Source organism: Coregonus lavaretus (genome assembly GCF_964263955.1).
Source record: "Coregonus lavaretus genome assembly, chromosome: 29".
Classification (NCBI taxonomy): Eukaryota; Metazoa; Chordata; class Actinopteri; order Salmoniformes; family Salmonidae; genus Coregonus; species Coregonus lavaretus.
The window spans coordinates 6,561,969-6,588,792 of record NC_140016.1 but is presented as its reverse complement, the minus strand read 5'-3'; positions in this window follow the sequence as shown (position 1 = coordinate 6,588,792).

Below are 26,824 nucleotides of genomic sequence, written 5' to 3'. Positions count from 1 at the left end.
GAACAGAGCGGAACAGAGCTGAAAAGAGCAGAGCGGAACAGAGCAGAACATACTCCCGAACTTTATAACATTTGGCCATTTGTTTATCTTTTCCCCCAGCTACCTTATCAGGTTTTGACTGATAATGCTGTGTATAAAATAGTACATTAGCTAAATATCGCAAATACATAAAATAGATAAACTCACTAGGCATATCCTGTAAATAGTTTTTGTAAATTGAAGGTACATTCTAACAAAAAGTCTCTCCTCCAGCCTCTCCTCCCTCCTTCCATCCCTCCATGCTAGTTTCTCTGTGAGACCTCATTAATGCCGCCCCGAGGTATTAATTAGCAGCGAATTAAAATGGTAGCAGAGAACAATGCACTTCAACAGTGAATACCCACCCATGTGACCCATTGTGTGTAGAGGCATGCATCTGACTGACAGGTCTGAGCTGAGACAACAGAAAAAGAGAAACACACACACACACACACACACTCACACTCACACTCACACTCACACTCACACTCACACTCACACACACACACACACACACACACACACACACACACACACACACACACACACACACACACACACACACACACACACACACACACACACACACACACACACACACACACACACACACACACACACACAGTGTTTTACTCCCAGTGTGTTGTCACTCTGTTATAGCACACGGAGCGCTTCTCTTCAAGGTGAACTGGCAGAAAGAAAACTCCTATTCCCTTTATAGTGTATTACATTTGACCGGGGCACATTGTTGACTCTGGTTAATGGCTCCGGTTGCCATTAAGAACACATTCTTCATTCCAGCATCATCATCAAAACAAATATTAAATAGAATATTCCTCTGCAATATTAAATGACAGTTTTTTTTTCGATTGCTAACAAGCATTGTTCAATACTGTGGATACATGTGCAAAACTCTAAATACAGTTATCACAACAACACTCTATGTGGCAACCTGTGGATCATTTGTCATTACTTTGACACAAAATGCATTCAATGACATCTTTCAAATTACATAAATACTTGTCTCACAAAAACATATTTACCAACAAAACTCTATGTATCTACAGACCATTTTGCATATGTTAAGATACCCTTGTCAAAACGGTTAAACTCAAGTTCAAAAGCTACTGAAAATTGAATTAGACTGCAATTTTTTACATTGCTACAGTAAAAGCAAAATAGAAATTCTAAAATAAAAATAAAATAAATATAATAACTCTTAATTATTCACAGCCTTATTTTCATTCTACAATACGTAACTGAAGACCTACCCAGGTGTCACAATAATTTTGTTATCTCAATGGTTGAAGTCAACTACTTCTTAAATCTTTGAATAATTCCCAGAGGTGTAAATCTCTAGTTTAAACAATGAATTAAACAAAGACCCCTTTCTGCAATGGTCAGCCTTTATTCATGAGAGCGCTCTGCCACAAAATGGATTTACAATCTTTTTATACACACACGTCAGAGGAAAAATCCCACCCCGCTTTAGGCTGGCTGTGTTTTTCCACTGTACACATCTTGTAAACTCACACCTGGGTTTAGCTCATGTGGTTATCCTCTGCTCTCCTGACCATCAGGTCACACATACACACACATGTTCTTATCATAGTCTACTCCTTGCTCGGGCAGGCTGCATTTTTTCTCTATTCCCATACATTTACATTTACGTCATTTAGCAGACGCTCTTATCCAGAGCGACTTACAAATTGGTGCATTCACCTTATAGCCAGTGGGATAACCACTTTACAATATGTTATTATTTTTATTTATTTTTATTTTATTTGGGGGGTGGGGTAAGGGGGGGTAGAAGGATTACTTTATCCTATCCCAGGTATTCCTTAAAGAGGTGGGGTTTCAAGTGTCTCCGGAAGGTGGTGAGTGGCTCCGCTGTCCTAGCGTCGTGAGGGAGCTTGTTCCACCATTGGGGTGCCAGAGCAGGGAACAGTTTTGACTGGGCTGAGCAGGAACTGTGCTTCCGCAGAGGTAGGAGGGCCAGCAGGCCAGATGTGGATGAACGCAATGCCCTCGTTTGGGTGTAGGGACTGATCAGAGCCTGAAGGTACGGAGGTGCCGTTCCCCTCACAGCTCCGTAGGCAAGCACCATGGTCTTGTAGCAGATGCGAGCTTCAACTGGAAGCCAGTGGAGTGTGCAGAGGAGCGGGGCGACGTGAGAGAACTTGGGAAGGTTGAACACCAGACGGGCTGCGGCATTCTGGATGAGTTGTAGGGGTTTAGTGGCACAGGCAGGGAGCCCAGCCAACAGCGAGTTGCAGTAATCCAGATGGGAGATGACAAGTGCCTGGATTAGGACCTGTGCCGCTTCCTGTGTAAGGCAGGGTCGTACTCTCCGAATGTTGTAGAGCATGAACCTACAGGATCGGGTCACCGCCTTGATGTTAGCGGAGAATGACAGGGTGTTGTCCAGGGTCACGCCAAGGCTCTTCGCACTCTGGGAGGAGGACACAACGGAGTTGTCAACCGTGATGGCGAGATCATGGAACGGGCAGTCCTTCCCCGGGAGGAAGAGCAGCTCCGTCTTGCCGAGGTTCAGCTTGAGGTGGTGATCCGTCATCCACACTGATATGTCTGCCAGACATGCAGAGATGCGATTCACCACCTGGTTATCAGAAGGGGGAAAGGAGAAGATTAGTTGTGTGTCACCTGCATAGCAATGATAGGAGATGCCATGTGAGGATATGACAGAGCCAAGTGACTTGGTGTATAGCGAGAATAGGAGAGGGCCTAGAACTGAGCCCTGGGGGACACCAGTGGTGAGAGCATGTGGTGCGGAGACAGATTCTCGCCACGCCACTTGGTAGGAGCGACCGGTCAGGTAGGACGCAATCCAAGAGTGAGCCGCGCCGGAGATGCCCAACTCGGAGAGGGTGGAGAGGAGGATCTGATGGTTCACAGTATCAAAGGCAGCAGACAGGTCTAGAAGGACAAGAGCAGAGGAGAGAGAGTTAGCTTTAGCAGTGCGGAGAGCCTCCATGACACAGAGAAGAGCAGTCTCAGTTGAATGACCAGTCTTGAAACCTGACTGGTTTGGATCAAGAAGGTAATTCTGAGAGAGATAGTAAGAGAGTTGGCTAGAGACGGCACGATCAAGAGTTTTGGAGAGAAAAGAAAGAAGGGATACTGGTCTGTAGAGGGATCGAGTGTTGGTTTTTTGAGAAGGGGTGCAACTCTCACTCTCTTGAAGACGGAAGGGACATAGCCAGCGGTCAAGGATGAGTTGATGAGCGAGGTGAGGTAAGGGAGAAGGTCACCGGAGATGGTCTGGAGAAGAGAGGAGGGGATAGGGTCAAGCGGGCAGGTTGTTGGGGCGGCCGGCCGTCACAAGTCATAAGATTTCATCTGGAGAGAGAGGGGAGAAAGAAGTCAAAGCATAGGGTAGGGCAGTGTGAGCAGGACCAGCAGTGTCATTTGACTTAACAAACGAGGATCGGATGTCGTCAACCTTCTTTTCAAAATGGTTGACGAAGTCATCCACAGAGAGGGAGGAGGTGGGGGGAGGGGGAGGAGGATTTAGCAGGGAGGAGAAGGTGGCAAAGAGCTTCCTAGGGTTAGAGGCAGATGCTTGGAATTTAGAGTGGTAGAAAGTGGCTTTAGCAGCAGAAACAGATGAAGAAAATGTAGAGAGGAAAAGTGAAAAGACGCCAGGTCCACAGGGAGTCTAGTTTTCCTCCATTTCCGCTCGGCTGCCCGGAGCCCTGTTCTGTGAGCTTGCAATGAGTCGTCAAGCCACGGAGCAGGAGGGGAGGACCGAGCCGGCCGGGAGGATAGGGGACATAGAGAGTCAAAGGATGCAGAAAGGGAGGAGAGGAGGGTTGAGGAGGCAGAATCAGGAGATTGGAGGGAGAAGGATTGAATAGAGGGAAGAGATGATAGGATGGAAGAGGAGAGAGTAGCGGGAGAGAGAGAGCGAAGGTTGCGATGGCGCATTACCATCTGAGTAGGGGCAGAGTGAGTAGTGTTGGAGGAGAGCGAGAGAGAAAAGGATACAAAGTAGTGGTCGGAGACATGGAGGGGAGTTGCAGTGAGATTAGTAGAAGAACAGCATCTAGTAAAGATGAGGTCAAGCGTATTGCCTGCCTTGTGAGTAGGGGGGGACGGTGAGAGGGTGAGGTCATACATAGTTATCGCTGTTCTCACAATATCCTGCAAGCCTTTCACTCCCCTTCCCTGTGTGGGAACCGGTCTCCTGTTATTGGTTTCAATCGTTTTGCACTTCTGCTTGCCTAATTACAAGACACAAATACTCTGTTACTGGGCAAATATGCATCTTATATAAACACATCTGATTAACTCTCTAAGCTCTAGTCTACTAATAGTCATACATTATTAGTTTAACTGAGGGTGTGACATTTTAGTCATATCTTACTCACACATTTCTTTATCAATCCACCCTTTGACTAAATTTCACACACACACTTAAAATACATTCTTATAAAATTAAACACACAACAAGGCATACAACTTGTTTTGCATATAAAATGAATCACACAATAAGAATACAATTTGTCTGCAATATTAAGCTGAACCATTCCCCCCACCAAAAAAAAAAGAAAAAAAAGAATACAATGTGTCTTGCATGCTATCAAATTTTACTTTCAACCATAACTCTTCTTGTTAGGATTTTCACTATAACTTTAATTGAAAAGATAGTATACTAAACATAAAAAAATAGTCTCATTCAATTCAGGTTCATCAGGATTGAAATCGTCTGCATCCTCCATCAGAGCGGGAGGCATTTAGCGTCCATTCCATTGGTCTGAGTCTGGAATGGGTCCATACCTCACCATCTGTTGGGTCACTGCTTTCTCCAGTGACCTGAACACAAGACCTCTCACACACAGGAATATGCAACATCCACATAACACCAGCATGAACATTCCAGCCAAAGCTGCCCAAAAACACAGTCGCTACAATAGTTTTCCATTTTCCAAACATGTTATCAAACCAACCAGTTAGTGAGTTGTCAGTGCCAGAATTCTCAGCCAGTTTGTTCACCAGCGTGGTGAGGCCCGTGAAGAGCCTTGGTCACTGACCCATCAGGTGCTGTATTATTGGGGGTGAAAGTACAGCACATAGATCCAAACATAACACAAACCTCGCCCCTCTCAGCCGAAAGCATATCTAAAGCTATCCTATTCTGCCATGCCATTAAGCTAGTTGCCGCTGTCTGCTGAGCCAATCCCTTTATCGCGTCACGAGTGTGGTTAATAAATCTCTGCTGGTTGTAGTAAATGTAATTTATCCAATCCACGTTTTTATTAATTGCTGACCACCAGAAAAGATTTGACTCAAATCCAGCTGCGATCTGATTCCTAGCTTTGAATTTGTCTGGAACCCCTCAAGGTACTACTATCCCATCGATATAGAGTGGGGAGAACAAGTATTTGATACACTGCCGATTTTGCAGGTTTTCCTACTTACAAAGAATGTAGAGGTCTGTAATTTTGTGAGAGACAGAATCTAAAACAAAAATCCAGAAAATCACATTGTATGATATTTAAGTAATTAATTTGCATTTTATTGCATGACATAAGTATTTGATATATCAGAAAAGCAGAACTTAATATTTGGTACAGAAACCTTTGTTTGCAATTACAGAGATCATATGTTTCCTGTAGGTCTTGACCATGTTTGCACACACTGCAACAGGGATTTTGGCCCACTCCTCCATACAGACCTTCTCCAGATCCTTCAGTTTTCGGGGCTGTCGCTGGGCAATACGGACTTTCAGCTCCCTCCAAAGCTTTTCTATTGGATTCAGGTCTGGAGACTGGCTAGGCCACTCTAGGACCTTGAGATACTTCTTACGGAGCCACTTCTTAGTTGCCCTGGCTGTGTGTTTCGGGTCGTTGTCATGCTGGAAGACCCAGCCACGACCCATCTTCAATGCTCTTACTGAGGGAAGGAGGTTGTTGGCCAAGATCTCGCGATACATGGCCCCATCCATCCTCCCCTCAATACGGTGCAGTCGTCCTGTCCCCTTTGCAGAAAAGCATCCCCAAAGAATGATGTTTCCACCTCCATGCTTCAAGGTTGGGATGGTGTTCTTGGGGTTGTACTCATCCTTCTTCTTCCTCCAAACACGGCGAGTGGAGTTTAGACCAAAAAGCTCTATTTTTGTCTCATAAGACCACATGACCTTCTCCCATTCCTCCTCTGGATCATCCAGATGGTCATTGGCAAACTTCAGACTGGCCTGGATATGCGCTGGCTTGAGCAGGGGGGACCTTGCGTGCGCTGCAGGATTTTAATCCATGACGGCGTAGTGTGTTACTAATGGTTTTCTTTGAGACTGTGGTCCCAGCTCTCTTCAGGTCATTGACCAGGTCCTGCCGTGAAGTTCTGGGCTGATCCCTCACCTTCCTCAAGATCATTGATGCCCCATGAGGTGAGATCTTGCATGGATCCCCAGACCGAGGGTGATTGACCGTCATCTTGAACTTCTTCCATTTCCTAATAATTGCGCCAACAGTTGTTGCCTTCTCACCAAGCTGCTTGCCTATTGTCCTGTAGCCCATCCCAGCCATGTGCAGGTCTACAATTTTATCCCTGATGTCCTTACACAGCCCCCTGGTCTTGGCCATTGTGGATAGGTTGGAGTCTGTTTGATTGAGTGTGTGGACAGGTGTCTTTTATACAGGTAACGAGTTCAAACAGGTGCAGTTAATACAGGTAATGAGTGGAGAACAGGAGGGCTTCTTAAAGAAAAACTAACAGGTCTGTGAGAGCCGGAATTCTTACTGGTTGTTAGGTGATCAAATACGTATGTCATGCAATAAAATGCAAATTAATTACTTAAAAATCATACAATGTGATTTTCTGGATTTTTGTTTTAGATTCCGTCTCTCACAGTTGAAGTGTACCTATGATAAAAAATTACAGACCTCTACATGCTTTGTAAGTAGGAAAACCTGCAAAATCGGCAGTGTATCAAATAATTGTTCTCCCCACTGTATATCCTCTCATCAAAGGATCCCGGAAGGAGGTCTCGCTTTTTACGTGACAACCCACCAGTCTCTAACATGTTAGATTGTTTAATGAGAGTGAAAGGCATTACCAGCTGAGCTAACGCACAGTTTCCAGTCCAATTCGCATGTAGTCTGGGACACAGTCTGCCACCACCACACAACCACCAGATGTCAGCGCGGGCCTGATTTTGGTAAAATCCTCTGGCTGCAACAAAGAGGATAGATTAGCCATGGTCTCTTTAGTTGTGACATCCTCTGTGTGGGAGCAGGAGCTAAGATGCCCTACTTCGTACCCCATCTTATCCATCCTAGAAAAACAATAATAAGATTCCCCTGAGACTTCAAACGGAGGTAATCTAGGTCGGGTGACTTTGTTACAGGGGGATACAGATAGTGCAAGTTAATAAAAGACTCCTCCACCACATTCCCAGGTGGCTTGAACAATTTAACCATGCAGGATAAACCTGACGGAGAGTTAAAGCCCGTCAAGGGGAACGGAGTAGTGGTTAACCTAGGTTTAGCTGTTCCACAGGCATAACAGTCCTCCTTGGACATAGTTATTGCCGTATACTGTATCCATTCCAACCATAGATTTGGGTCCTTATAACCAGTCTCCACCTCTAATACCTCCTTCAGGTCTATAGTTTGCACTATCTTCACCACGGCCCCAGTCTCACTCCCTCCCTCAGAAATGTTTACTCCATAGGGTGCCCCAGTTGAAGAGGATATTTCATCTGTCGGGACTGTGTATGGAGATTCACATCACACACAGCGACTACATGGTCCCAGGATGTACATGGTGACATACATATATATCTCCCGTCCTTTATAACACTACCAGCCAGCCTTTGCTCGAGAGACCCCAACTGGTCCGCGAAGACCTCAAAGGTGATGTCCTTTCCTACAGTCACTAGTACTTCCCCTTTCCCTACGTCAAGCTGTCTTTTCTGCCTGCTTTTGCTTTCCCCGGGCACGTTCTTACTAACTTGAGTTACGTTAACTATTACTTCTGGCGGGTCAGGCGGGTTTGAGTGTGCTAGGAATATGGCCCCCACAATCAGACAGCTACCTACCATCAGGAGACTTCTGGCGGGTCCCCACCCTCGCCCTGCGAACATGTCAGACGCCTGAGGCCAACCCATTGCTTTACCTTCTATCGAACTCACACAGGGATGATCAGACAGGGTAAGGGAATCTTCGTTAAGGAGCCAACCCCCGAGCCCTAGTGGTGATCGGTTCTTTCTCCTAACTCTGTGTTTGTTCGTCAGGTGTGGCTGGGTTTACCTTTCTGCAGTGTGTGACATGCATCCATGTGGATCTGTCCGCAATTCTTACAGCGAAGGCTGTCACCAACAGGACCTGATATGGACCTTCCCAACGGGTCTGCTTCCAGTCTTTCTTCTTTAGGGATTGGATCCACACCCAGTTACCTGGTTGAATAGAGTGGGTTACCTTCTCCTTTAGTTCTCCTGTGGGGCACAAAAACTTTGACATACGGGTTTGGTTAACAAACAGTCTCCTCATATGTTCTGCCAATGCGTATTCTGCCTCTATGTCTGCCTGTTCTAGTCTACCTAACTCGGGCATTCTATATGGTCTCCCAAAAACTTTCTCGAAGGGGGATAACCCATCTTTATCTGGGGTTACTCTAATGGTGATCAACACTATTGGTAGGCATTGTACCCAATTTCTTCCCTTCACTCCGTGATAACTCTATAAAATCAATTTCCAGTTGCTGGACTGGATATTTTGCCAGGGGATATTCCCCCTGGGGTGCTCGCTCTACCTTGGTGATTATTCTGTGCACAGATGACACATCTGGAACAACAATTTTTTTTTTTTACAAGTTCATTATACCATAGGCCACAAAGTGTTTCCTAACCTGCTCTACCATTCCCCCTGTTGACACATGGCTTTACCCATGTGTCAATATTTCCGCATATCAAAATGGTGACTTTAATAAAATTAATAATTTATCCTTATGCCAGACATTATCTCGTAGGATTGCCCCTTTCTTTTTCCACATGTTCAATTCTTTATCCTTTCTTCTTTACAGTATGAAAATGTATGCACTCACTAACTGTAAGTCGCTCCGGATAAGAGCGTCTGCTAAATGACTAAAATGCTAAATGTAATCAAGAACATAGGAAATATCTGTTTCCCCGTATATTGCTCCTGTCACCCTTCTTAATGTCATATTTCACTCATTTGCCAATATAATCCCTTACTTCGTGTAAGTACGCAGTGATATTTTGTTCCAGGCATCTATAAAAAAAAAAAAAGTGATACGTTGTCTCCTACTGTCCCTTAACATATACTGTAGGGGATTTCCCTCATCCTGGGAAAAAAGAAAAAATAACTCCCCCTTAGAACACATCGGATAACTCCACGTTTCATAAAATTCACTAAACCTATAAATAACAAACCCATAACCACTTTCCGGTAATCTACTGATTTAAACCTGTTGCATTAATGTATTAAAATATAAACCTATTGTTTAATAAATCCAGAACCTACGAAAAATGTTTACTACGCCATCAGCCTAATAGTAAAAACGATCTCCCATTGTTCAACGTGAACTGTCTGCATAACTCACTGTTGTATAAACTAACTATTCAGACATCCGCTTCACATTACCCTCTGCTTCGTTTACTAAATCCTGGCATTAGTCAATTCTATCCACACACCACCAAAAACGAATACAACTTGCATACACATAACTAGAAAGCATGAATTTAATACCATTCTTGCTTAAACAATGCAATTCAACATTTCTCATCACCCAATTTCTATTACTTTTTTTACGCAGGAAACCCTGTATAATCTCTATCCTCTACCGCTGTCTTTCCATCTAACATTACTTTAACAGATAACCAATTATTTTGAAGTTATAGTCAAAACAAACAAAACATATATTCCCAGAGATGCAACTTAAACTACTATGTTATACTATCCACCATGTGTTGCTAGGACAATCTATTTCGTATAGACTTATCAATTAGACCAGTCAGTTGATGTTATCTTACATACTCTGCTTCCTTCCAACACTGCTTCATTATTCTTAGTGTTTGTTTAATAATCCTATTATTCTCTGAGTTCCCTTACTTCACTTCCCATGAATATAAGACATTCACTTCTCTAGGCATCATAAACTACATCCTATTACCTCTGTTATCAACTAAAATTATAGCCACCTCTCATGAAACCCCCAATCCGTCATTATTTAGAATACAGCAGATCTAGGCAACTGTCCTTTCTACGTAGGCTACAAGTAATTCACACTCATTAAGACAGATTTATTCACTCTGTGATTAAAATGACAAAGAAATCCCACTACTATCACAATAGTTTGCCGTCTTACCATCTGATACAAAATGACATTCCTTAATGAAAACCCTAAATTGGCTTTGTACAATATTATAACTTGCGTCTTTAACCACATTACTTCTGGTCAGTTTATTCAGAAAACCCATATTAATTATGTCTCACCCATGACGTATGTCTACGTTTGGGTGAGCAAGTTAATATATAATTATTATTCCAATTATTATTTTATGAAATCTCTAGCCTCTCATTCAACACAAATCCCCTTCATCAAATATACTCCCAGCAGAACGGACAAAAAAAAAACAGACTGTGATTTCCAGGACACTGCTCCCTTCACAGCTGCCCAATCCTTTCCTACCGCTATCTGTCTCACTGCCTTTTCCAATTCCCCCGTGTTTAACTTAAACCTTGCAGTGAGCCCTTCCATATCTCTCCTGAATCCCTCTATTCCTGTTTTCGGGTGTACCACCCCTTATACGGCTCGGACCACATCTCTCTGGGTCCATGCCCTGTATACATCTAAGGTTGCCGGGGATCCCTCAGCCCCTGCCAATGGATTGGGTAAGGCTATCATTGGGTACCGCCCCCCTCCTACTCCCTCATCTCCTGACTCATACTGACTCCTTCCTGAGCTCAGCTCCTAACTGGACTTTTGTTGTGGGGTTCAAGTCTCCTCAGGGACCTGGGTCTTCCACCCTTCGGTCCCTTGACCCCCCTATTGTACCCTAGTACTCTAGTTACTTTCTTAGCCTTCTCTTTCTGTCTCTCTCTTTCGAGACTCAGATAGCCACACCCTGGCCGTATCTAGCCCTTCCACTCGCTCTCTCTCTGCTCTGCCTTTACAAATCAAATCAAATCTTATTGGTCACATGTGCTGAATACAACAGGTGCAGACATTACAGTGAAATGCTTACTTACAGCCCTTAACCAACACGCCTTATGCATCTGTTTAACCATGGATTCAAGTTTGTCTGCGTCCAGACGTCCCTCAAAACCATACCTCTCCCTCCACCTGGTCACATAATGGAGGTTCCTCCTATCCCTGGACTCCATAAATCTTTCATCCCCCGGTTGTCTCCAGGACCTCCTTGGAGGATTTGCTTCCCATGGTCGAAAATAAGAAATCCCCCCGTTGACCCTATAATCTAGTAATAATTCACTCAAGAATTATTCTCCTTTGGACTTAGGGTTAGGGTTAGGGTTAGAGCAAATGTTATGATCAACTTTTGTAATTAACCATTTAAATTATTCAACCCCTAACCCAGAGTGTTTTAAGACCCCCGTTTCATGAAACGGATGGGACAACCATTCTTTCTCACGCTACCTATTTTAGTCCCTTCCTTGAAACAATTAATTATCGCGACTTTCGATGGATCATTAGGTCTCACACATATACAACCTTATATGATTATTAGTTAACACCATCGGTAACCTGGAGTTTGTAAGGCTCCAGTTTTCACTGAAACGGATGGAGTTACGCTAATCTACAGTTGTTTATGACTTTTGACTTGTTTAGTGTATCTACAGTGGGGAAAAAAAGTATTTAGTCAGCCACCAATTGTGCAAGTTCTCCCACTTAAAAAGATGAGAGAGGCCTGTAATTTTCATCATAGGTACACGTCAACTATGACAGACAAAATGAGGAAAAGAATTCCAGAAAATCACATTGTAGGATTTTTAATGAATTTATTTGCAAATTATGGTGGAAAATAAGTATTTGGTCAATAACAAAAGTTTCTCAATAATTTGTTATATACCCTTTGTTGGCAATGACACAGTTCAAACGTTTTCTGTAAGTCTTCACAAGGTTTTCACACACTGTTGCTGGTATTTTGGCCCATTCCTCCATGCAGATCTCCTCTAGAGCAGTGATGTTTTGGGGCTGTCGCTGGGCAACACGGACTTTCAACTCCCTCCAAAGATTTTCTATGGGGTTGAGATCTGGAGACTGGCTAGGCCACTCCAGGACCTTGAAATGCTTCTTACGAAGCCACTCCTTCGTTGCCCGGGCAGTGTGTTTGGGATCATTGTCATGCTGAAAAACCCAGCCACGTTTCATCTTCAATGCCCTTGCTGATGGAAGGAGGTTTTCACTCAAAATCTCACGATACATGGCCCCATTTATTCTTTCCTTTACACGGATCAGTCGTCCTGGTCCCTTTGCAGAAAAACAGCCCCAAAGCATGATGTTTCCACCCCCATGCTTCACAGTAGGTATGGTGTTCTTTGGATGCAACTCAGCATTCTTTGTCCTCCAAACACGACGAGTTGAGTTTTTACCAAAAAGTTATATTTTGGTTTCATCTGACCATATGACATTCTCCCAATCCTCTTCTGGATCATCCAAATGCACTCTAGCAAACTTCAGACGGGCCTGGACATGTACTGGCTTAAGCAGGGGGACACATCTGGCACTGCAGGATTTGAGTCCCTGGCGGCGTAGTGTGTTACTGATGGTAGGCTTTGTTACTTTGGTCCCAGCTCTCTGCAGGTCATTCACTAGGTCCCCCCGTGTGGTTCTGGGATTTTTGCTCACCGTTCTTGTGATCATTTTGCCCCACGGGGTGAGATCTTGCGTGGAGCCCCAGATCGAGGGAGATTATCAGTGGCCTTGTATGTCTTCCATTTCCTAATAATTGCTCCCACAGTTGATTTCTTCAAACCAAGCTGCTTACCTATTGCAGATTCAGTCTTCCCAGCCTGGTGCAGGTCTACAATTTTGTTTCTGGTGTCCTTTGACAGCTCTTTGGTCTTGGCCATAGTGGAGTTTGGAGTGTGACTGTTTGAGGTTGTGGACCGGTGCCTTTTATACTGATAACAAGTTCATACAGGTGCCATTAATACAGGTAACGAGTGGAGGACAGAGGAGCCTCTTAAAGAAGAAGTTACAGGTCTGTGAGAGCCAGAAATCTTGCTTGTTTGCAGGTGACCAAATACTTATTTTCCACCATAATTTGCAAATAAATTCATAAAAAATCCTACAATGTGATTTTCTGGATTTTTTTTTCTGAATTTGTCTGTCATAGATGACGTGTACCTATGATGAAAATTACAGGCCTCTCTCATCTTTTTAAGTGGGAGAACTTGCACAATTGGTGGCTGACTAAATACTTTTTTTCCCCACTGTATCTCACACGATAATAGTTATTTCCCTCCTTGAAGTTTCACCCCCATTTTATTTTTATCTAGAATACTGGCGCATTGGGTTTTCTCTAGATAAACATCTAAAAACGCCGAAGTTTACTTCCTTCCTGTGTACTATTGACAATCTCAGATTGAACGCAACACAAGGTTCTTCTGGTGTACTTTTGACAACCCTCTTTCATATTGTCTCAACACAAGTTTAGTTTAGTTTATGTTCGGTAATGGGCTCTCTACCTGGAGTCAATTTCGGATCCACACTCCGTTTTTGATCTTACACCCCCCATACTATGAATGACAAAGTGTGCATGTCGTGAGATACTGTTAGCTTTAATTTGGTAGAAAGATTTGCTTTTGAGACATGTAGGATGTGCATTGCCAAGTTGCATGTTGTTTTGATAACTGTATTTAGAGTTTTGCACATGTATCCGCAGTATTGAACAACGCTTGTTGGCAATAAAAAAAAACGGTAACTGGCGAGCGAGACAGGGATTTACTGGCAATGTCAAACTAAATAGAAGTAAGAAGTAAATTGTGATAAATGCTGACAAAACATCCTGGAGTTTTTTTTGTGAATCTAGTAAATACAAACAATAGAAACATCCAATGATCTCTAAAGATTGAATATCTTCTTCCTAGAGACTGTCAGAGATAAATATATAAATAAATGACTAAAATGTAAATGTATACAGTATAGCTGTTTCATAAATCCACACCATTATATAACATTTTCTCCTTCATATTTCTAAGCGTACTTGGGTTTTTCACATTTCTTCTCCACTGTGAGAGCTCATTGTATATACCGTAGAGTACTTTCCAAATGGCACCTTATACCCGACATAGGGCCCTGGTCAAAAGTAGTGCACTGTGACAATTCCACATTTATATTTCAACATTACGGCACAGTGTCTATCACAGTAAAGTATTAGGCTTTATCAAGTTGTGAGGTGTGGAAAATTCCAAATGGATTTTCAAACCTCAGATATTCCACAGACATGCATCCCAGATGACACTCTATTGTCAAGTTCTGGTCAAAAGCAAATCAATAATAAAAAGGAAACGCCTTCAGAAAGCAATTAAGGAACTGATGACCTTCTCTGTTATCTGTTGATCTGACTCTCCTGCTACAGTATACATATCCCCAGGAGAGACAAAACGTTTCCTGTTACAGTATACATATCCCCAGGGGAGACCAAACGTTTCCTGTTACAGTATACATATCCCCAGGGGAGACCAAACGTTTCCTGTTACAGTATACATATCCCCAGGGGAGACCAAACGTTTCCTGTTACAGTATACATATCCCCAGGGGAGACCAAACGTTTCCTGTTACAGTATACATATCCCCAGGGGAGACCAAACGTTTCCTGTTACAGTATACATATCCCCAGGGGAGACCAAACGTTTCCTGTTACAGGATACACATCCCCAGGGGAGACCAAACGTTTCCTGTTACAGGATACACATCCCCAGGGGAGACCAAACGTTTCCTGTTACAGTATACATATCCCCAGGGGAGACCAAACGTTTCCTGTTACAGGATACATATCCCCAGGGGAGACCAAACGTTTCCTGTTACAGTATACATATCCCCAGGGGAGACCAAACGTTTCCTGTTACAGGATACATATCCCCAGGGGAGACCAAACGTTTCCTGTTACAGTATACATATCCCCAGGGGAGACCAAACGTTTCCTGTTACAGTATACATATCCCCAGGGGAGACCAAACGTTTCCTGTTACAGGATACATATCCCCAGGGGAGACCAAACGTTTCCTGTTACAGTATACATATCCCCAGGGGAGACCAAACGTTTCCTGCTACAGTATACATATCCCCAGGGGAGACCAAACGTTTCCTGTTACAGTATACATATCCCCAGGGGAGACCAAACGTTTCCTGTTACAGTATACATATCCCCAGGGGAGACCAAACGTTTCCTGTTACAGTATACATATCCCCAGGGGAGACCAAACGTTTCCTGTTACAGTATACATATCCCCAGGGGAGACCAAACGTTTCCTGCTACAGTATACATATCCCCAGGGGAGACCAAACGTTTCCTGCTACAGTATACATATCCCCAGGGGAGACCAAACGTTTCCTGCTACAGTATACATATCCCCAGGGGAGACCAAACGTTTCCTGCTACAGTATACATATCCCCAGGGGAGACCAAACGTTTCCTGCTACAGTATACATATCCCCAGGGGAGACCAAACGTTTCCTGTTACAGTATACATATCCCCAGGGGAGACCAAACGTTTCCTGTTACAGTATACATATCCCCAGGGGAGACCAAACGTTTCCTGCTACAGTATACATATCCCCAGGGGAGACCAAACGTTTCCTGTTACAGTATACATATCCCCAGGGGAGACCAAACGTTTCCTGTTACAGTATACATATCCCCAGGGGAGACCAAACGTTTCCTGCTACAGTATACATATCCCCAGGGGAGACCAAACGTTTCCTGCTACAGTATACATATCCCCAGGGGAGACCAAACGTTTCCTGCTACAGTATACATATCCCCAGGGGAGACCAAACGTTTCCTGCTACAGTATACATATCCCCAGGGGAGACCAAACGTTTCCTGCTACAGTATACATATCCCCAGGGGAGACCAAACGTTTCCTGTTACAGTATACATATCCCCAGGGGAGACCAAACGTTTCCTGTTACAGTATACATATCCCCAGGGGAGACCAAACGTTTCCTGTTACAGTATACATATCCCCAGGGGAGACCAAACGTTTCCTGTTACAGTATACATATCCCCAGGGGAGACCAAACGTTTCCTGTTACAGTATACATATCCCCAGGGGAGACCAAACGTTTCCTGTTACAGTATACATATCCCCAGGGGAGACCAAACGTTTCCTGTTACAGTATACATATCCCCAGGGGAGACCAAACGTTTCCTGTTACAGTATACATATCCCCAGGGGAGACCAAACGTTTCCTGTTACAGTATACATATCCCCAGGGGAGACCAAACGTTTCCTGCTACAGTATACATATCCCCAGGGGAGACCAAACGTTTCCTGTTACAGTATACATATCCCCAGGGGATATGAAACGTTTCCTCTTACAGTATAAACATCCCCAGGGGAGATCAAACATGTTCTGTTACAGTATACATATCCCCAGGGGAGACCAAACGTTTCCTGTTACAGTATACATATCCCCAGGGGAGACCAAATGTTTCCTGTTACAGTATACATATCCCCAGGGGAGACCAAACGTTTCCTGTTACAGTATACATATCCCCAGGGGAGACCAAACGTTTCCTGTTACAGTATACATATCCCCAGGGGAGACCAAACGTTTCCTCCTTTAAAAATAATGACAAAAGATCAGAGGGGTATACTACTACCAAGATCATTGACATAGCCAGCTAACTTTTTAAGATAGATAAGCTTGAAACAAGTTTCAAGTTTTAATGTCACATGCACAAGTACAGTGAAATGCCTTTCTTGCAAACTCAAAACCCAACAATGCAATAATCAATAACAATGGAATGCTAGAAAAAATTCACACGAGAAATAAGAAGAAATATGAAGAACACAATAAGTAAGCAAGCAACTATATAGAGGGTCAGTTCCAATACCATATTTACAATGTGCAGAGATACTGGAGTGATGGAGGTAGATATGTATAGGGGTAAGGTGACTATATACAGGGTCAGTTCCATACCATATTTACAATGTGCAGGGATACTGGAGAGATGGAGGTAGATATGTATAGGGGTAAGGTGACTATATACAGGGTCAGTTCCAATGCCATATTTACAATGTGCAGGGATACTGGAGAGATGGAGGTAGATATGTATAGGGGTAAGGTGACTATGTACAGGGTCAGTTCCAATACCATATTTACAATGTGCATGGATACTGGAGAGATGGAGGTAGATATGTATAGGGGTAAGGGGACTAGACAACAGGATATAAGATAAACAGAGTAGCAGCAGCTTGTATGTGAGTGTGTGTGTGTAGAGTCGGTATAAATGTACACTACCAGTCAAACGTTTGGGCACACCTACCCATTCAAGGGTTTTTCTTTATTTTTACTATTTTCTACATTGTAGAAAAGTAGTGAAGACATCAAAACTGTGAAATAACACATATGGAATCACGTAGTAACCAAAAAAGTGTTAAACAAATCAAAGTATATATTTCATATTTGAGATTCTTCAGATAGCCACCCTTTGCCTTGATGACAGCTTTGCACACTATCACAGTAAGAGAGAGATTTAGAATTTATCCGTTTACAGGAGCTATTTCAGTCGGGCAAAAACAGCAAAAACTTCGCTTTAAGATGTCTACAAGATTGACTGTGCAGTTGGAATCGCATGCATTAGTTGGCAAACAAGACTGTGAGTAATTTGATTTGACCATGGATTAACCGACAAGGAAATGTAGGCAGGATTTGTTGCAAGCCAAGCACAGTAGGAAGTCTGTAAGTCTTATACTCTTGTTGACTGTGTGGGACCTCATATCCAAACATTCCTGGCAGGTGGATAGGGCCTAAACATCCCCCCTGTTAAATATGCATTGGTACTCTGCTGACAGAGGGAAATATATTTCTGGAAATTGCTTTGTACGTTATTCCACCAAGCCATCAACAACTCAACCACCCAGGGAGCATTTCAGTACACACATATTTAAGCAGCCAGGTTTCTCTATCTCCTATGAACTCACATATCGCTCCTTCTCACACACATTCTTGTGTATATTTCTCTCTCACACAGTCACATATCTTTTCATTCTCTCTGTAAAGCATGCTGAATGTACCATCCCACTTGTTTACATACCTGGGCAATCCAAATTCACATTTCATTGTAAGTTTTCACAGACAGGCGTTCAGATAGACACATAGACATCCTGTGGTGGACAATAAGATGAGAAAGTGACTGAGAATAGTCAAAGCAGGAAAGGCCTTGAGCCCTTCCATCCACAGCTTAGTACTGTACACACACTGGGGTGTTTGTGTGTGTGTATGTCAGGGTTTCCGGCAACATTTAAATTTACTGGACATTTGACAAATGTTCCCGGATCCATATCCATTGGGTGCGTAACCTGATTAGGGCGTCCACCCGCGGTGCTCAGAATGACAGAAATCACATTTAGAATATGGTAATTCATATAAACAGAACATGCAAGTCTAGGATGCAACGGCGTGCGGGCCTTCTTACCGAATTCTGATGTGCACATTGAACATGTTAGAACAACTGTCCACATTTACTTTTCCTCAGCCAACAAGACAAGTAACGAACAGCAAAATCACTAGCCTATGTCAATCTACTATAGTAGAAAAGTTTAGGCTACCTATTCAATTGGTCAGCTTCTCGAGAAAGAAATAGCCTATTCCAAACTGACTCTGGGACAGTTATGGGATGATAGATCACAAATTCATACAACCAGTAGGCCCAGGATACATAAACAAAACGTTAAAAATGAGTGAGTCTAATACAACAGATCAGAACGTTTACCTTACAATGTTGATGAACTATTATTTCTTCACATTATAAAGGCAGCAATGCACACAATGCAGTAGGCTACATGAATGTTCATTCCAGAATGCAATTAGCAGGAAAAATACTGTTGTCAAAAAGGCACTCTACATGTGAGTGGTTTCATGTGACCGAGATTAAAATATCTGTTAGAAATTTTGAAAGAGAGGAGATCTAACAGGCTAATTTGAAGCAAGGTAAAACATGCCTCATAATATGTATTAAAACGTTCAGGTTTCAAACAATTAAGTATATGTTTTCCAAATGCACAGGGCCTCCAGCTCATTGCAAAGTGGTGTGTGACGCGCTGATTAAGCCTGCCTTCCGTTGCCGTTTGATGCCGCGTTCAAAACGGCTGGGAACTCGGAAATCTCAGACTTCCGACTTCAGTTTGTTCAAGACAACTGGGAAAAAAACGAGCTCCGACTTAGAAAAATCGGTTTGAACGGTCATCCAACTGTTTTGGTTCTAGTCAAGGTTCTAGCAGTTGTATTTAGCACTAACTGAATTGTATTTAGTGCTTTATCTGGGTAGCCAGAGAGTAGAGCATTGCAGTAGTCTATTCTAGAAGTGACAAAAGCATGAATTAGCTTTTCTGCATCATTTTACGACAAAATGCTTCTGATTTTTGCGATGTTAAGAAGATGGAAAAAAGCTGCCCTTAAAATGTTCTTGATATGTTCGTCAAAAGAGGTCCTTCACAGTTTTATTTGAGATGACTGTACAACCATCAAGTTTAATTGTCAGATCAAACAGCAGATCTCTTTGCTTCTTGGAACTTAGAACACTTCTTGGGACATCCACTTCCTTATGTCTGAAACACAGGCTTCCAGGGTTGGCAATTTTGGGGCTTCACCATGTTTAATCGAAATGTACAACTGTGTCCTCCGCATAGCAGTGAAAGTTGACATTGTGTTTCCGAATGACATCACCAAAAGGTTGACTATATAGTGAATACGATAGTGGTCCTAAAACAGAACTTTGAGGAATACCGAAACGTAACATTGATTTGTCAGAGGGCAAACCATCCACAGAGATGAACTGATATCTTTCTGACAGATAAGATCTAAACCAGGCAAGAACTTGTCTGTGTAGACCAATTAGGGTTTCCAATCTCTCCAAAAGAATGAGGTGATCGATGGTGTCAAATGCGGCACTAAGGTCTAGGAGCACGTGGACAGATGCAGAGCCTTGGTCTGACGCCATTAAAAGGTAATTTACCACCTTCACGAGTGCAGTCTCAGTACTATGATGGGGTCTAAAACCAGACTGGAGCATTTCGTATACATTCTTTGTCTTACATTTACATTTTAGTCATTTAGCAGACGCTCTTATCCAGAGCGACTTACAGTTAGTGAATACATATATTTTTATACTGGCCCCCAGTGGGAATCGAACCCACAACCCTGGCGTTGCAAACGCCATGCTCTATCAACTGAGCTACATCCCTGCCGGCCATTCCCTCCCCTACCCTGGACGACGCTGGGCCAATTGTGCGCCGCCCATGAGTCTCGGTCGCGGCCGGCTGCGACAGAGCCTGGATTCGAACCAGGATCTCTAGTGGCACAGTTAGCACTGCGATGCAGTGCCTTAGACCACTGCGCCACTCAGGAGTCTTCAGGAAGGAAGTGAGTTGCTGCGCAACAGCTTTTTCTAAGATTTTTGAGAGTAATGGGAGATTCTATGTAGGCCGATAGATTTTTTTAATTTTCCGGGACAAGGTTTGGCTTTTTCAGGAGAGGCTTTATTTCTGCCACTTTAGTGAGTTTGGTACACATCCGAAGGATAGGGAGATGTTTATTATGTTCAACATAGGAGGGCCAAGCACAGGAAATAGTTATTTCAGTAGTTTAACTGGATTAGGGTCCAGTAGGCAGCTGGGAGGTTTAGACTCCAATAGTATTTTCGTGAATGTGTTGAGAGATACAGGATTCCATTGATCCTAGGTCCTGGCAGTTCTGTGCAGACTCAGGACAACTGAGTTTTTGAGAAATACGCAAAAGAGGAGTCCATAATTTGCTTTCTAATGATCATAATCTTTTCATCAAAGAAGTTCATGAATTCATCACTGAAGTGAAGGCCATCCTCACTTGGGGAATGCTGTTTTTAGTTAGCTTTGTGACAGTATCATTTTGCATTGTTTTTATTCTCCTGTATCAGGTTGGAAAGGTATGCTGATCGAGCAGCAGTGAGGGCTCTTCCATATTGCACGGTACTGTCTTTCCAAGCTAGTCGGAATACTTCCAGTTTGTTGGAGCGCCATTTCCATTCCAATTTTATGGAAGATTTCTTCAGGGCTCGGGTATTTTCTATATACCAGGGAACTAATTTCTTGTCACAAATATTTTTTGTTTTGTTTTTAGAGGTGCGACTGCATCTAGGGTATTATGCAAGGTTAAGTTTAGAACCTCGGTCAGGTGGTTAACTGATTTTTGTACTCCAACGTCCTTGGGTAGGTGTAGGGAGTCTGGAATGGCATCTAGGAATCTTTGGGTTATCCGATAAATGTATAGCGCGCCTTTTGATCATTCATGGTTGGGGTCTGAGCAGATTATTTGTTGCGATTGCAAACGTAATAAGATTGTGGTCCGATAGTCCAGGATTATGAGGAAAAACATTTAGATCCACAATATTTATTCCACGGGATAAAACTAGATCCAGGGTATGACTGGGGCAATGAGTAGGTCCAGAGACATGTTGGACAAAACCCACTGAGTCGATGGTGGCTCCGAAAGCCTTTTGGAGTGGGTCTGTGGAGTTTTCCATGTGAATATTTAAGTCACCAAAAATGTGAATATTATCTGCCATGACTACAAGGTCCGATAGAAATTCAGGGAACTCAGTGAGGAACGCTGTTTACGGCCCAGGAGGCCTGTAAACTGTAGCTATAAAAAGTGATTGAGTAAACTGCATAGATTTCATGACTAGAAGCTCAAAAGACAAAAACGCAGTCATTTAAAAAATATATATATATATATATTGAAGTTTGCTGTCGTAAATGTTAGCAACACCTCTACCTTTGCGGTATGCGGCGAGGATTTGGTCACTAGTGTAACCAGAAGGAGAGGCCTCATTTAACACAGTAAATTCATCAGGCTTGAGCCATGTTTCAGTCAGGCCAATCACATCAAGGTTATGATCAGTGATTAGTTAACTGATTATGACTGCCTTGGAAGTGAGGTAACTAACATTAAGTATTCCTAGTCTCTTTCAATAATGACAGGAATGGAGGAGGTCTTTATTCCAGTGAGATTGCTAAGGCGAACACCGTCATGTTTAGTTTAGCCCGACCTAGATCGAGGCACAGACACGGTCACAATGGGGATAGCTGAGCTGACTACACTGACTGTGCTAGTGGCAGACTCCACTAAGCTGGCAGGCTGGCTAACAGACTAGACCTGACTAGACCTGACTAGACCAGACCTGACTAGACCTGACTAGACCTGACTAGACCAGACCTGACTAGACCAGACTAGACCTGACTAGACCTGACTAGACCTGACTAGACCAGACTAGACCAGACCTAATTTGACCAGACTTGACCAGACTTGACCAGACTAGATCTCACTAGATCAGACCAGACCTGACTAGACCTCACTAGACCAGACCAGACTAGACCAGACCAGACTAGACCTGACTAGACCAGACCAGACTAGACCTGACCTGACCAGACCCGACCTGACTAGACCAGACCAGACCAGACTAGAGCTCACTAGACCAGACCAGACTAGACCTGACTAGACCAGACCAGACTAGACCTGACCTGACCAGACCCGACCTGACTAGACCTGACTAGACCAGACCAGACCTCACTAGACCAGACCAGACTAGACCAGACCAGACTAGACCAGACCAGACTAGACCAGACCAGACCTGACCAGACCCGACCTGACTAGACCAGACCAGACCAGACTAGAGCTCACTAGACCAGACCAGACCAGACCAGACCTGACTAGGCGTGACTAGACGTGACTATACCAGACCCTGTTCAAAAGTAGTGCACTATGTAGGGAATAGGGTGCCATTTGGGATGCATCCAAAGTAGATGATAGTTTACATATAATTTCAACCGTCTAACTGTGGATGACAATAAACACGTTGTATTTTTTATTTCAGCACTAAACTCCTCCAAGTTGATGAACAGCATTTTAAGTAGGAAGTAAAACGCCTTTATCATCATGAGGGAGAATAGGAATATTGTCACGATCGTTGTAAGAGGCAGACCAAGGCGCAGCGTGATAGGATCTTTTAATGAGTACTTTACACCAACAACAAAACGATACGTGAAGTCTAAAGGTTCACCAACACAAACCTATACAGAACAAGATCCCACAATACTAAAGTGCCAAAAGGCTGCCTAAGTATGTTCCCCAATCAGAGACAACGAGCTACAGCTGTCTCTGATTGGGAACCACCCTGGCCAACATAGATATGAACGATCTAGAACAGACCCAATGAAAACTAAACATAACAAGTCCACACCCTGGCTCAACATTTAAGAGTCCCCAGAGCCAGGGCGTGACAGTACCCCCCCCCCAAAGGCGCGGACTGCGACCGCGCCAACTTAACACAACAGGGGAGTTCTCCGGCTCCGGGCGTGACCACCACTCTCTCGCTACCCCCCCGTAGCGCCCCTGGTCTGGTCTGGCCCCGCTGGCCGGAGCTGGACTGGACACCGGTGGAGCGGATTGCTCTTGCTCCGGAGTGGAGCAGCTGACCGGTGCCGGACCAGGCACCGGTGGAACAGGCACGGGCCGTGCCGGACTGACGACGGGCACCACTGGCTTGGTGCGGGGAGCAGGAACGGGCTGGACCGGGCAGACGACGCGCACCACTGGCTTGGTGCGGGGAGCAGGAACGGGCCGGACCGGGCTGACGACGCGCACCACTGGCTTGGTGCGGGGAGCAGGAACAGGCCGAACCGGGCTGACGACGCGCATCACTGGCTTGGTGCGGGGAGCAGGAACAGGCCGAACCGGGCTGGCGACGCGCACCACTGGCTTGGTGCGGGGAGCAGGAACGGGCCGGACCGGGCTGACGACGCGCACCACTGGCTTGGTGCGGGGAGCAGGAACAGGCCGGACCAGGCTGGCGACGCGCACCACAGGCTTGGTGCTAGGGCCAGGAACAGGCCGGACCGGGCTGGCGACGCGCACCACAGGCTTGGTGCGGGGATCAGGAACGGGCCGGACCGGACTGGTAACACACCCCAGTACCTCTCGCCGTGCCTCTACACTCTCCTTCCCCTTCATGACCAATGGCCCCCGTAACCTGGTGGCCTCCTCTCCTAGTCCGCAAACTCGCCCTGTAGCTGCCTCCAGCAGTCCTGTCGTCCATGCCATGTGCCCGCCCCCAAAAATGTCTTGGGGTTGCCTCTCGCCTGTCCGACGACGGCCCGGTTGGCGCCGCTTCTCCTCTCCTGCCTGGGCATCCTCCCTCATCGCCCTCCGGTAGCGGACGGCCTCCTCCTCCGTGATCTTCCCCCAACCGAGGAGGACATCCACTAGAGTAACCTCCTGTTCCTTACCCGGCGTTTGTTCCTGAACACGCTGCTTGGTCCTGTTTTGGTGGGATCTTCTGTCACGATCGTTGTAAGAGGCAGACCAAGGCGCAGCGTGATAGGCGTACATCTTTTAATGAGTACTTTACACCAACAACAAAACAACAAAACGATACGTGAAGTCTAAAGGTTCACCAACACAAACCTATACAGAACAAGATCCCACAATACTAAAGTGCCAAAAGGCTGCCTAAGTATGGTCCCCAATCAGAGACAACGAGCTACAGCTGTCTCTGATTGGGAACCACCCTGGCCAACATAGATATGAACGATCTAGAACAGACCCAATGAAAACTAAACATAACAAGTCCACACCCTGGCTCAACATTTAAGAGTCCCCAGAGCCAGGGCGTGACAAATATTCAGAGAGGGACAGTCAGCTCCACTGTCAGATCAAAGTAGTTATCACTCTGGACTGGGGGAGATGACTAAATGACATGTCATCACTCTGGACTGGGGGAGATGACTAAATGACATGTCATCACTCTGGACTGGGGGAGATGACTAAATGACATGTCATCACTCTGGACTGGGGGAGATGACTGATTAGACATGATCATAACCATGCGTCACAGAGTCTGCAGGGCAGGAACCCTCAGTGGGATTGACTCAAAGGGTGGCTGGGAGTCACAGAGACAGCTGTTTGAAAAAACAACTTTGGATGCAGACAGAGAGCTGTTAGCCTGGCTATTGGACTGCTCTACAATTCATGGTAATTGCCTCGCCAGCCAAACAAGACATTGGCTAAAAGCAGAGACACGCTGGCACTCAGATTAGAGCCCTATTTAGGCTGCGTCTCAAATGGCAGCCGCTCTATTCCATAGTGCACTATAAAGGGAATAGGGTGTCATTTGGGATTGGTACCAGAACTAGAGAGTTCTATAAGACAGACTGGTACCAGAACTAGAGAGTTCAACAAGATAGACTGGTACCAGAACTAGAGAGTCCTATAAGACAGACTGGTACCAGAACTAGAGAGTTCAACAAGATAGACTGGTACCAGAACTAGAGAGTTCAACAAGACAGACTGGTACCAGAACTAGAGAGTTCTATAAGTCTGTGTGTAGACAACCAATGAGTAAGAAGAATGTTTAAGTGGTCTCACTACTGGGTATTTTCTTGTTTTTGTGACCCACTCCATCACCCCACCATGCCACCTAAAGAGTGTATGGCCACCGACGGAGGTCATCTCAGCGGTGTAAATCTGTGGGAGTATTGAGAATTCTTCCTCACCATCCAGTGATGAAAGAGAAAGGATCACAGCGCTACTCATCCAAGACTGGAGCAAATTTGACTTTTCTAACGATGATATAATAATAATAATATGCCATTTAGCAGACGCTTTTATCCAAAGCGACTTACAGTCATGCGTGCATACATTTTTGTGTATGGGTGGTCCCGGGGATCGAACCCACTACCTCGCCGTTACAAGCGCCGTGCTCTACCAGCTGAGCTACAGAGGACCGTGCTCTACCAGCTGAGCTACAGAGGACCGTGCTCTACCAGCTGAGCTATAGAGGACCGTGCTCTACCAGCTGAGCTACAGAGGACCGTGCTCTACCAGCTGAGCTACAGAGGACCACATATAGTGTCAACAGTTCTACTGAGGAGAGCTCAGTAATGATGCTTTTCTGTGACATCACAGGATATGATTAAAAGTCAGAAAACAGTGATTTTCAAAACCTGCAACGAGTTTCTAGCCAGAGGGAAGGTATTTTCTTGCTCCCCACGTCACCGCGAATCTCAGTGTTTGATCATCAGGTAGAACTTTTTAACGTTATATTTTTCTCTTCAAAACTTAGAAATATGCTGTTTTCACATATGTAGACGGTGACACTGATTTGGTCCTGGAGATAATGATAATAAGGTTGAAAAGTGGTGGAGTTGCCCTATAAGTATTAGAAGGTGGGTGTGAATATCTGTCTGGTGTCTCATCCTAGGTATCAGTTCTACAGTCGTGGTCAAATGTTTTGAGAATGACACAAATAATAATTTTCACAAAGTCTGCTGCCTCAGTTTTGATGATGGCAATTTGCATATACTCCAGAATGTCATGAAGAGTGATCAGATGAATTGCAATTAATTGCAAAGTCCCTCTTTGCCATGAAAATGAACTTAATCCCCCAAAAGCATTTCCACTGCATTTCAGCCCTGCCACAAAAGGACCAGCTGCCATCATGTTAGTGATTCTCTCCTCAACACAGGTGAGAGTGTTGACGAGGACAAGGCTGGAGATCACTCTGTCATGCTGATTGAATTAGAATAACAGACTG